General features: G+C 46.0%; 1 protein-coding gene across 5 annotated transcripts in view; it reads right to left on the bottom strand.

Moving 5' to 3' along the window:
- Window positions 1-12,238, bottom strand: part of neurl1aa (neuralized E3 ubiquitin protein ligase 1Aa) — a 49,467-nt gene that overhangs the window by 14,935 nt on the left and 22,294 nt on the right. The window lies entirely within an intron of this gene.

Genomic DNA, 12,238 nt, shown 5'->3' with positions numbered 1-12,238 from the left:
CGCACACCTCTGATAAACTCTCAGGTTGCTTCCCATCCTATGCGCTGACTCAGCTGCTTAAAATAACATCCTTAATGTGCCCTCCCACCTCGCCCCTCCTGGCCTGGTGGTAGGGGTAAAATTAGCCCAACACGCTGACAGCGCCCAGCTCCTCAAGCTTGGGTTTGTGTGAGATGTATTTGCAGAGCTGAACGCCAAACGAGACCAAGACGAAAAAAGAAAAAAAGAAAATGACCTCCTGTTCCTCTTAGATGATACTGAGAGACCCTCAGTCAAAACAAGAGGCACTTATTAAAACAGTGGGCTGGGGAGGTGCAGGAGGTCCAAGGATGAGAAACAGCCACCGACGGTCTCTGGAGAGTCTCGAGTCCTGGTCAGCTCTATCTGTCCAGGACCTGAGAGCTCTGACTTCAGATAAACCTCTTAGCCCTAATTACCAGGGCCGCAGGACGGGCTGCTAACTGTGAGCTGCAGCGGGGAAACCAGAACAGCCAAGCTTCTTATGATCCCACAGCTGACAGGGACACAAGCCAAAAAGGAGACAGAGTCAGGACAGTCCCATTGACAGGGCCGCCCGAAGCAGGAAGCCTCCATCATCAGGACCGAGTAAATTTGAGATTAGCTTCAAATTGTGGAATTAATTTAACTGATTGAATCAGGTTTCAGATTTACAACTGTTCATACAGAAGCGTAACACCGGCAGTTAAAAGCAGTCTAAGGTACCGTGACATACAACACACAGAACTAGGGATGAGACTCAACGTGCTGTCAAGGATAGAAACGGTGTCTTTATGTCCTTTACGTCCTACAGCGGACTCTGTGTGAAAGTGCCAACACAAAACCTCTCTTTCAGTCTCAAAGCTGGTCTCATCCTTGTCCTCCACTTTACTGGAATTTTGTCCCAATAAAAATGGAAACTGGATGTAAACAAGTCTAAAAAGCAGATCTATCCTTCAGGTTGATCAGGCCCAGTGTACATGGAAGATGGACATCACCAGTTGGTTTTTCCTACTGGAAACTGGAGCATTGAGGTTACCCTCCAAAGTCTCGCTCCATTTGAAGGTCTATTTCATTCTAAATGTTAAAAACACATCAGATTCACAACAGAGAGCAGAGATCAGAAAAGTGTTTAATGAGGTCATGAATGAAGTAAGAGATCATTTTTGTGCCTCCACACCCAGAAAACCTGCCCTCTGCTGACAGGGTGAAACCATCGCATTGGCTCCACTGTTCAGGCTGCGCGCCTCTGTTTCATACAGCCGATGCTGCTGGAGTAAACCGACTCATCCCCATCAGTCACTGACCTTTAAACTCTACTGCTGCTGGCACAGATGAGATTTTCAGATCAGTTTTCAGGTCAGCGACCAAGATTCAGACGACTGGATCACGGCATCATTGCATACTCTGGATATTGTCCAAATAAAAAGGTGGAAGCAGAATTCGTCCGTCTTCTACCTCCTTTGACTTTCATTTGAATCTGTTGTTTTGGATAATCACTGACACATTTCAGAGTTTTCCTCATTCCCTGATCCAAGCTCCACCGTCACACCTTAATAAAACGATCACCTAAGAGGATATCTCACTCATCTACAGAGACGCTGACTGGCATCAAATATCAGTCTGTGATATGTTGGAGTGAAGTGGAGATGACAGCAGTCTGCTCGGCGCTCCATCCTCTGAGAGTTACACGTCTGATTTTCTGCATCATCGCTGAAATGCCGTCTGATGAGATCGTGCGCTGTAAAGCCGAGACCGTCGTGTCAGTCGTCGATTAAAGCTAGCTGCTAACTCAGACCGTGACGCCCTGTGATTAATGTTTAATGGGACTAAGGCCTTGTAATCGTGCTAATTGATTTCTCAGCGAGGGATAAAACGGAGAGGACAGTGCCTTTGGTGCACAGGGCGACTCCCAAAGACTGCTAATCAACCATTAAACACCTCTGCTCAGAAGCGTGCAGCAGTTTCCCCAGAGTCCCCGAGGCTAGCTGTAGATGACTAGCTTGAATTTTATCTACTTTCTCAGCTATCAATCCCACACTGATGGACTCTCAGCCTCCATGAAAACCAGGGCTTAGAGTAGGGCTGAACGATATATCGCATTTGCGATAATATCGCGACATGATCAAGTGCAATTTTCTAACCGCAAAGGCTGCGATTATACTGCGATTATATTATACAATTCATGGGCTGCATCCTCCTGAGGCCGCATTTGTAGACCGATTACGTCACAGCGACGCGCCGAAGGCTGTCCAAATTACTACCATATCCCAGAATTCATAGCGCGGCCCAGCCAAACTCCAGTTTCCAGCAATGGCGGCCGCTACTAAGTTTTAAAATTACTCATACTAATCTTTCTGGGTCACAAAATAAACTTTTAACATATTTTCAGGTGAGAAAGTAGCTGTGTAAACATCAAATATCTGCTCGGTTTATCAAGATATCCCATATTTGCAAAAGTGCTTCGACGTTTTCAGAGGCGTCTGCTACCCACCAGCTCGACAGCTAGCCGGGAGCTCGAGGGTTACTGATGCGGCCGAGAACGGCACAACTCCCGGCACATCATTTTCAGATCACCGCGGAGTTTCGCTGCTCGGGTTAAACGTAATATATAAGTCACTTAGACAACCTAAAAATGTTATTGTTGGGCTTTTTTCAGTGTTTTGTTTGTTCGTGAGTAAATCGGTTTGGCTGAGATTAAAGTTATTAGATTAGATAAAATAAAACTTTATTAATCCCCCGGGTGGGTTCCTCCTTGGTTTTCACACAGCTGACTAAACGTCAAACAGAAAACTTATTAAACAGAAGTATGAGACAGTCGAGAATTTACGCCAGTGTCTGGTTATATTTTAGATAGCAAGAAGCAGACGGCCGAGTTTATTAAACTCCACCGAGACAGCGGTGACGCTGATCAGAACTAGACCGTCCAATTTCACGCCTTTAAATTTTAAAGGCGTGTTTGTGTGTGTGTTTATACAATTGCTATTATGTTTGCACTTTATGTGTAATGTTACTGACTGCAGAGATCAGTAAGATGTGTGTATTTTTTATTTATTAGTTTTATTTATTTAATATTATTTTTTAATTGAATGACTGTCTAGTAGTTCACAGATGTCGAAAAACTGAGTGTGGTAAAGCCACTGATTTTTTTTTATGTATATTTCTGCAATCTGCACATTGTACTGACTTTCATTTTAATGTTTACACCAGGGTTCCTTGTCAGCACTTTATGCTCAGATGTTTGTAAGCTAAAAATAAACTATTGTGTATGTTCAAATATACTGTTGTGATTGAAGAAGTTAAAAATGTCAGTCATCAATTCATGCATCACCTCATGTCATCATAACAGAGGTCTGTCTTCCAGGAAAGAACAGTTTAAAATTAATGTAATATAGTATTGGCCATACTATATGATGTATTGCTTGTCTTTGTTTAATAATACAGAAGACAAATACCTTAAAAAATAATCGCATATCGCATCGCAATCGCAATATTGGGGCAAAAAAAATCGCAATTAGATTATTTTCCATAATCGTTCAGCCCTAGCTTAGAGGAGATTCTGTGCAAATGAACGGCCTGACGACGTGTGGATGTTGGGATGTTGGGTTTTAATTGAACAGCTCAATCAGCCACGTAGTCCATTTCTGGATTTTATGCAGTTTCCTTGGAGCTTCATTTGCTGAAGGGAGACCTTTAATGAAGCAAAGACTCCTTGATGAAGCCTTACATTTCACTCACTGATGATGAGGGAAAGCCTCTCCTTTTAGGCATGCCGCCCGGTCGCTCTGACTCAGTGGGGGATGTGAATGACATCACCAAACCAAATTGCGTGCCTCTTGCAGTTATCTGCTGCCCATCACTCTGTCGCAAATTGGATTACGATGGGACAGACTTTGTTGCAAGACTTCCGGGACTGGAGCTGATGATGGCATGCCTCGAGGGAGGATAACAGCGAGAGGAGCAAAGCCGGCAAAGGAGGGGGTGGTGCTGCCCGTGACGGTGCTGGATTTGTGTAGAAAGGAATTGATGGAGGCTTCCAAAGAGCCGCACATCATCTCCCTCTCTCGCACCTTCAGTGTCGCGCTGATGCAAATGCAGAATGTGTGAACATTAACCCATATACACGGGAAATTTATTTCTCTAAAAAACTCATCTTTTATCAGCTTTTCCCCTGTGAAGCTCCTCTCAAGGTTTATGTTCCCTTTTACGTCTCACTCTCTTCCCCTTCCTCCCTCACTTTTCAAAGAGCAGTCATTTCAAACTCATACCAGATTGGGCACAGTGTATTCTTCTCTCTGCTTTTTTATTCATCAAAGGCTCAAAGGCCGGAGAGACGGAGCAACGCCGTACCGCATGTGCTCCTAATGCTTGTTGTTAGCTTGGGAGGACAGAGAGAGCTCTGAAAGGACTGCAGAACATTTACTGTGTGTGTGTGTGTGTGTGTGTGTGTGTGTGTGTGTGTGTGTGTGTGTGTGTGTGCGTGCCCAGCATGCGTTTGTGTGCCCGTGTCCGTTTGCGACCTCACCAGCTGCTGCCCGCTAATCATGGTGCACCTGCGTTTTTAGTCGATACAGGCCTTTTGTCCTATTGGTCCCTTTCAAAGCCGCCACTCACAGATGCTCTCCTATTGGCCGATGCCACATTTTCTTCACTTTGCATTAAACACTGCATTTGTGTGAGTGTGTGCGCTCACGTCTCTCTAACACTGCAGCTGCTGACTGTGAGCCTGGAGGAGCTGGAGAAATGAAGCAGAATCACCTGATTCTTCACTTCTGAGTGAGCTGCAAACCAAACGTAGCACCTGTTGGGCTGATCTATCGCGAGTGCATAGACGGGAATCGGCGGGGTGGGCGGGTCAGTGGAGAATGGCAGCGTGCCCGTTTTGGCCCGCGCAGGCTAGCACCGTAAATGTTTTGAATTAGCGAATAGCCACAAAGCAGGTTAGCTAATGCTGCGCATGGGGAGGCGGATAGAGGGAGAGGCTGGCTTAGCGGCTTTGCTAGCCTGAGCAGAAGGAACGTGCCAGGGGTTTGAGCCGGTGTTGGAGAGAGGGTGTGGGGGGCTGGAGGTGGAGGATTTACTCTCTCTCACGCACACAGTCTATCTCACAGGGCTTATCTTTATCCACAGTCTGTGGAGGGTTTCATCTGATGTCAGCAGAGATGGAGAGACTGAGAGGGAGAGCTGGAACTCGGAAAGACAATGAAAAGAAGGATCCTGAAGAGATTTGAAAGCGAGAGAAGAGGACTCGGGGAGGGTGTCTGCAGATGTGAAGGGAACTGTCCAGCTGGGATCAGCTAAGAGGGCTGGAAGGTATAGCTGGATATCCGGGAAGCTTTTGTTATGAATAGATAAAGCGGAGTGAGGGAGACAACACAGAAAGAGGCAGCGTGGAGCTCGGCAGTGACCGACCTGGGGATTAAAACAACGCAGACCGACTGGCCAAGCGAGAGAGCGAGCAGGATATAAAACAAGAGCAAGAGAGGGACAGTAGAAGGGAGGGATGGAGTCAGAGGGGTCTTTGTGCTAGATGTTTGGGAGTTCTTTATTCCCTGGCACTGGCCCAATCCCCAGTCCCCAATCGGGCTGGGAGGCTTTGAACCTGGGGCTTTTCGAAAGAGCAGCATGCTCTCAGGGCAACACATGGCCATAACAAAGAGCCGGGCAAAATGCCCGGTAAGTCACAAAAGCCCCGTCCCTTAGGTCATCGGCAGAATTCAGCATGTGCCGCCGTGTCTCTGCCAATCGGCATGCCAAGACCTCGGCGCTAATAACCTCCATCATAAGGTTCTTATAATAAAGCCCCCCAGTTTTATTCCCGTGCTCGCACACGGAGAAAGGCTAATTATTACTGCGAGGAGACCGACAGCCCCTCCACAAACATCCAGCACTCTGCTTGCACACATATGGAGGAGAGTGCATTCATCACTGTTGGAAAATGAACCGTCTAATGTGAAAGGTGCTTCTTTCAGACCAGCTCACAGGATTCATGCATAGCTCTGCTTACTTTTAGTGTCTTTCAGCTAATGTTTAGACTCACAACTCGTTCACACGTCGTTTCCAGCCACACAAAACATAAATGTCTGTCGGGGTCACTTCCTCTATGAGTTTAAAGGTTTACTTTATGCTTCTTGTATTCTGTGAAACCCTGACGAGGTCCACAGCTCTTAAAATTTACGGGTTGTCTATTCTTAGACCTGTTTTTTGTTTTATTGGTGCATTTCCTTCTTTTGGCATGTTTAAAAATCTAACACTTTAAATAAGCTGACAGTCCAGGCTCTGTCTAAATGCTGGGACATTTGTCCTTTGAGTTTTTCCACTTCGTCCTAAATTTGTTCACATCCATTCTGAGAGGAAACTCGGGTTCCCGTCGTCGGCTGTTTGTAGTGTTCTCTTTCCTTTTAAAATGCATATTTAAAAATGTTTAAGGTTCATTTTCAGTCACCATTATTTTTGGATTATATTTCAACTTACTGTCATTTTTACTCTCCATTTAGATTTAGGCACCCAAACTGTTTGGTCAGGGCTTAAAACACCTTTTCACAGACCAAATACATAAATCCTATTTTTAAGTATATGTATAGATTATTCCGACTCATGTTGTTACAATGACAACATTAAAGGAAATGTAGGAACATCTAAACATGGAGAACAAAACGAGAAACATCAGCACTCAGATAAAAAACAGTGACTTATATCAGTTATTTTGGAATAACGATTTTCATTGCTAATTAACTAAATGGTAAATATATGGAAAAGCAGTAGCAAAGAAAAGATATCACTGACAACACCTGTGACACTGATGAAGTCAGTGAACTTAAAATAGAGACAAATTTGACATAACAGTGTGAAAACTATCCAAGCGATCCTAGTTTACCTCACAGGGTTACCGTTCAAGCATTAAAGCCTCCTCTGGGGGATCGTTACAGGGTTTAAACTCCTGTTTACTGTTGGAAACTGTGCTTTTCAAACCAAACCTGGAGGTGAAAGAGAAGCTAAACAGCAGCTGCAGGAAAAGGAAGTGGGGGAGTGGTGGGCTCCAAGGTGGCTTGCAGATGTGCCGTAACTGCTTAAACAGTACACCCACTGTGAGATGTGTGGAAGAGCGAGCCGAGCCCAAAGTAACACTACGCTCGATTAAGATACCGATTCCCCAAAAGACTCGGAGGGCGACTGAGACTCTGGCAGCGTCTCCACTGAGCATCGCGATCTGAACTCTGTTTGGTCCGATTTTACCCAGAGTTGAGAAGAATCAGTCGACATGAATCTCGATGAGTCACCGCTACTTTACCCCTGTTAAAAGTTCTCTGCTGGACCGCTCAGCGCTTACAGAGAGCCCGACTCAGCCAAAGCACGCTCATTTGAAACGAATCGTAAATGCCAAATCATACAAATCCTGTTTACTCTTCTTAGCCTTTGAACTCTCTCACCAACAGCCATCATGAATTATACGCAGCTCGGTTTAGCCAAGAAACACAGCGTTGCTAAATTTGCTTTGCTTGGTGTCTTGAGGTCTTTACAACACTGAACCCACTACATTTCCTAAATGAGAAGAGAAAAAGAGCAGATTTACACCATCTTTTCTGCTTTGTGTATTTTTATTGGAGGGCCTGTGTGAAGCGTCAGGATTTGTAAGTGCCGCTATTAACTGGGAGGCTGAATCCTGCCAAGTCAAACACCAGCGCCAGTCAAGTGCTCGCAGCAATCAAATCATCATTTCACTGAAAGCAGTCGGTTTCTCCCAGAAGTAGGGGAACCCGCGCCGCAGAACTCAAACACAGCTAATAGACTCCTGTCACTCCAGAAGTTGGCGGAGTTCCTGCGTCGGTGCCAGAGTACAGTACGGAGGGAGACAGAGGAGATCAGACTCGGTCGCTGTGTCCGAAAGAAAAGAGTGTTTATTATTCTCTGAACACACTTTTGGACTTTAATAATTAAGATTTGTCACGTCTCATCACGCGGCGGTCTCATCTCGTCATTCGATGTATAGAACGTTTTTCACTGCAGATAGTGTGTGTGGCTTTGGCAAAAGAAACCAGACTGTCTTCTTTATAGACTCACTCGGTGAGTCCCACTTTCTTCCCACTGTGACAAACAGACCCTCATGCAAAGCCAAGAATCTAGCCCCGCTTTCATAAACTTCTTCTAGGGACCAAATTCTAAGAAGACGACCAGGACGAGGAGCAGGGAGGTTTCTGGTAAAAGGCTCGAGAGTTTCCGAAGAAAAAACAAGAAATATTCTTCTACTGCTGAATGACAGCAAGTTAATGAAACATTAGAGATTTGACGGCACAGGGTAATGTTGTCAGATGATATCATTAGAGCAATGCAATAGAGCTAAAACAGCAGAGATCACAACACGAGATATCTGGAAAGTGGTGAAAGCTGTTTTTAGCCCACTGATATCAAACAGACTGAAACAGTAAAACTACCAGCATGTTCATTACGCCAGTTTGCAGGGAAACTCTTTAATGTCACATTACTTCTCAGAAGTCTTGAGTAAAGTTGACGACAGCGTCTGAAGTTTATCCGTGTTTTGCAGTGACTAATCAGGTGTCGGATGTCAGTGTTAAACGCTGCCAGATGCGAGCTGCATTTTATTTTGACAGCTCCAAAAAAAAAAAAAGACAAATATTGTGCCTTATCACCATTTCCAACATTTTTAACATCAGTCAAGGGAAACCTGCTTTCAGCTGCTCTTCCACCTGCTTTCCGAAGCAAACCTGCTGCAAAGCTACCCGGGAGCACATGAGCGATGCAGTTTCTATCAGAGGTGGCATCGCTCACTTTAGCCTCACCGAGGCTGTCGTGTTGCGAACGGTTCAGAACGGGACGACCCCGCCTCGCACGCCGACACGCTGTCAGAGATAAGCTAGCTCTGACACATCTCGTGAAAGACGTAAACAAAGAGCCGCTCCTGCTGCGCCTTCATCTGTCAAAGCTTCGCACATTGTTTTACTCTCGCTGCACTTCTTTACACCTCGTGCACATCTGTCATCTTTGTACAAAAGCACAGCTCTGCGGTCTCTGCGGAGTCGTCCTGCAGAATAACACGAGGTTACGTAAGCGAGAGGAGCGTGCGGCTTTCAGCACGCCACTGCCCCACGTTTCATGGTTTAGAGTTTAAAATCGGCGCCACCTTCATAACTGCAAGTGTTTTGAGTGACAGCAAGTGTTTTTGCTTCCTGTTGGCTCAGTGGGACCTCATTCTCCAGTCCAAAGCTACCCCGTAATTCAATCCATCACTTGAGGAAAGCTGAAAACACTGCAGATATCAGAGGCTCTTTGGAGAGTGTAACTACAGCTTTCCTCCATTCCTCTCTTCCATGTTTTGTATGAACTAAATTAACTGCTGTGCTTCTTTGGGGTGACAGCTAGATTGGCCAACACCTACTCTGAGTCAGCCCGGTCGAGAGGTGTTAGCGGCCTTGAGGCTTTGCAATCAGACTTTATTCTCTCTCGTCCTTCAGGGAAGTCCCACAGAGGGCCCGTCTTGATTAAAGCTCCACAGTGACTGACTCATACAATCTGAGTCCTGCTGGCTTCACAACAGCTGGAATTACTCAGATACTCAACCTCCTTCCCGATGTCAAGTAAAGTCCTGCTGTGTGTGTGTGTGTGCGTGCGTACGAGAGTGACGGCTAACCCTAGGAACCGGGAAATCAGTGTATATTAAACTGCCTTTGTGGCTCGTTGGATTTCAAGCCTGTGGGGACGGCTTCGGTCTGCCCAAAAGATTATCCTGGCAAACCTCCACAATATTGTGTTTTCCCCGTTCGAGCCAGGTGCAGTCAATCACTCGCTACCCCAGGCTTCTAAGCGGAGAAGTAACTATATCTGACACCTTTCTCTGCAGCAGGAGCCTAAAATACAGAGATGTTTGTATGCTGCGAAGGCTCCAAACTTTCCTGGCAAAGCAGACTGACGTGAAAAGAAATCACGTGTATAACAAAGCTGCGTGTGTGTACACGTAGTGGAGTCGCTCCATCATTTTTATGGCCCAGCTTCATGGAAGGTGACAGGTGAAAATCTTAAAATTGCTGTCGTCGCGCTCGTGGAGGCGTGAAAGCACTAAATCGCCCCCCCCCCCCCCCCCCGGACTCTTCATGTGTGGTGTCGCCCTCGTGGTGATTACTGCGGGGCAGACTATCGTATGACACGGTTCCCATTTCAATCGTTCTACATCAAAGTCATCCTAAATGTCACCTGAGGTCATCCTCCGATCCTGAGCAGACCTCAGAACAGCCTCGAGGTGGTGAACAAACGACAACTCGCAGCCCACTGAGGCTGCTCGACACGCTGGCCTGGACGTGGTAAAAGAAACGTTTTTCTAACAGTGGGATCAAATTATGACGATTAAGCTTCTAAAATCTCACTGACTGAAAATAGAGAAAAGATGTTTTGTATTAACATTAGGTCAGATGACCTCGTTTAATTTTAATAACAAACTCACATCGCAGTGTTTTGCCAGATTGAACATAAAGTCAGAGTTTTACACTTATGTTACTGAACTGCTCCCAAAGAGAAGCACAGCGGTCTCAGGACAGAGAAGTGTCTGCGTGACAGAGGAAACAGGACGATACGCACACTCTGCTCCAATAATTAAAGCAACACTTTCATCAGAGCATCAAGCTATTGATCTGGTATTTTATGAAGTAGCAGCACGGGCTGTAAATCAGTTTGAGCTGAAGTTCAGTCAGGTTCCCTAGAGGGGCAACAATGACACAGGATGATTTTCCAGGTGGATTTCACGGGCACTTTTCCCCTTCTCATCTTTCCTGACTCTCTTATCACTAGTTTTGCATTTGCCTAGAGTCCATGTGGTGATACCAGGACCCTACAGCTCCTCCGGGATGGCACATCAGCAGCAGGCTTGCTGTGCCCCCCAGTAGAGTCTCAGGAGCATGGAGACAGGCCCTTAACCCATCAGCAGACACAGCATCTGCTCCTTTGTGCAAAGAGGAACATTATGAGCACTGCCAGAGCTACAAAATGACCTCCAGCAGGCTGCTGGTGTGAATGGCTCTGACCACATGATCAGAAAAAGACCTCATGAAGGCGGCCGAGGGGCCGAAGTCCATTAGTGGACGCTGTGTTCAACACCTGGCATCCTGAATTGTCATTTACGATAAAATACCAGAATTGGCAGCCCTGTGCTTTTCACAGGTGAGAGCAGGTTCACCCTAAGAACATGTGGCCAACGGGAAAGAGTCTGCATAAGCCTGCCTGTAACATCATTCAGCATGCCCATGGTCTGTGGAGGCATACAATGTTAACCTACGGGCAGGGACGACATTTTTAGACTCATCGTCAGGCCCTACGCAGGGGGCCCTGGGTTTCCCTCGGTGCTCCACAATGCGCAGCCCCACATGACGAGAGTATGCAGGCAGCTCCTGGAGGATGAAGGAACTGATACCATTGACTGGTCCTCACACCTGACCTAAATCCAACAGAACTCCTCTGGGATGTTTCAGTCCATCCATCACCACCAGGTAGCACCTCAGACTGTCCAAGAGCCAGTGATGCCCTGGAGCAGATCTGGGATACTGTCCCAGATCCCTGATGATGTCAGGCACGCATGTAGCCACTTATTAAACGGAGCAGCTAATATTAATTGTCTGTGGGCTGTAAGAACGGCAGGTGAGAGCACTGAGCTGCAGAGCAACAACCTGGGAGCACCTGAGACAAGACCAGCCTTGCACTTGTTTTACCATTAGTCACAATAAAGCAAAGCACCTGCCTAAGGTAAGCGTTCAATAAAGGAAAACAGCCCTCCAAATATGAACTGACAGTCAGTAAATGCATCAGAGTCATTAAATAAACTGGGTGCCAGTAACTGTGCAGCGTAATGAAACAGCTGGAAGAAGAAGCATGTAAAGTGCTATGAAGACAGGCAGAATGGGTGATTTGGAGAGATACTGGAGGCTTTTCAGTGCGTTTGAATCACTGTCCCCACTGAATGAACACACGACCACAGGCTGCTGTACGTTATGAAACTGTTGCGCTGCATAAACAAGCTGTACGGTTAATCCACCACAGAATTTTAATTCATTCTTTATGTAGCGAGGATTACAGCATTTCCAAGCAGGCACAGTGAATAATCTCACGCAGTGCTGTTAGAGACGGACGTGGAGAGAAAATAAATGTTATTGATCTGAGAGGGGACTCTGGCAGGTGCACTGTAGCTTGGTTACAACTGTGAACATCACAAATTAAAATAAAAAAAGGGGCTTAAAGATAA

Source organism: Rhamphochromis longiceps, linkage group LG6 (genome assembly GCF_057381845.1).
Source record: "Rhamphochromis longiceps isolate RC_006_pf linkage group LG6, R_longiceps_female_GT1.1, whole genome shotgun sequence".
NCBI classification, from domain to species: Eukaryota; Metazoa; Chordata; class Actinopteri; order Cichliformes; family Cichlidae; genus Rhamphochromis; species Rhamphochromis longiceps.
Note: the sequence above shows the minus strand (reverse complement) of the source record. Positions and strands in the feature narration are given on the sequence as shown.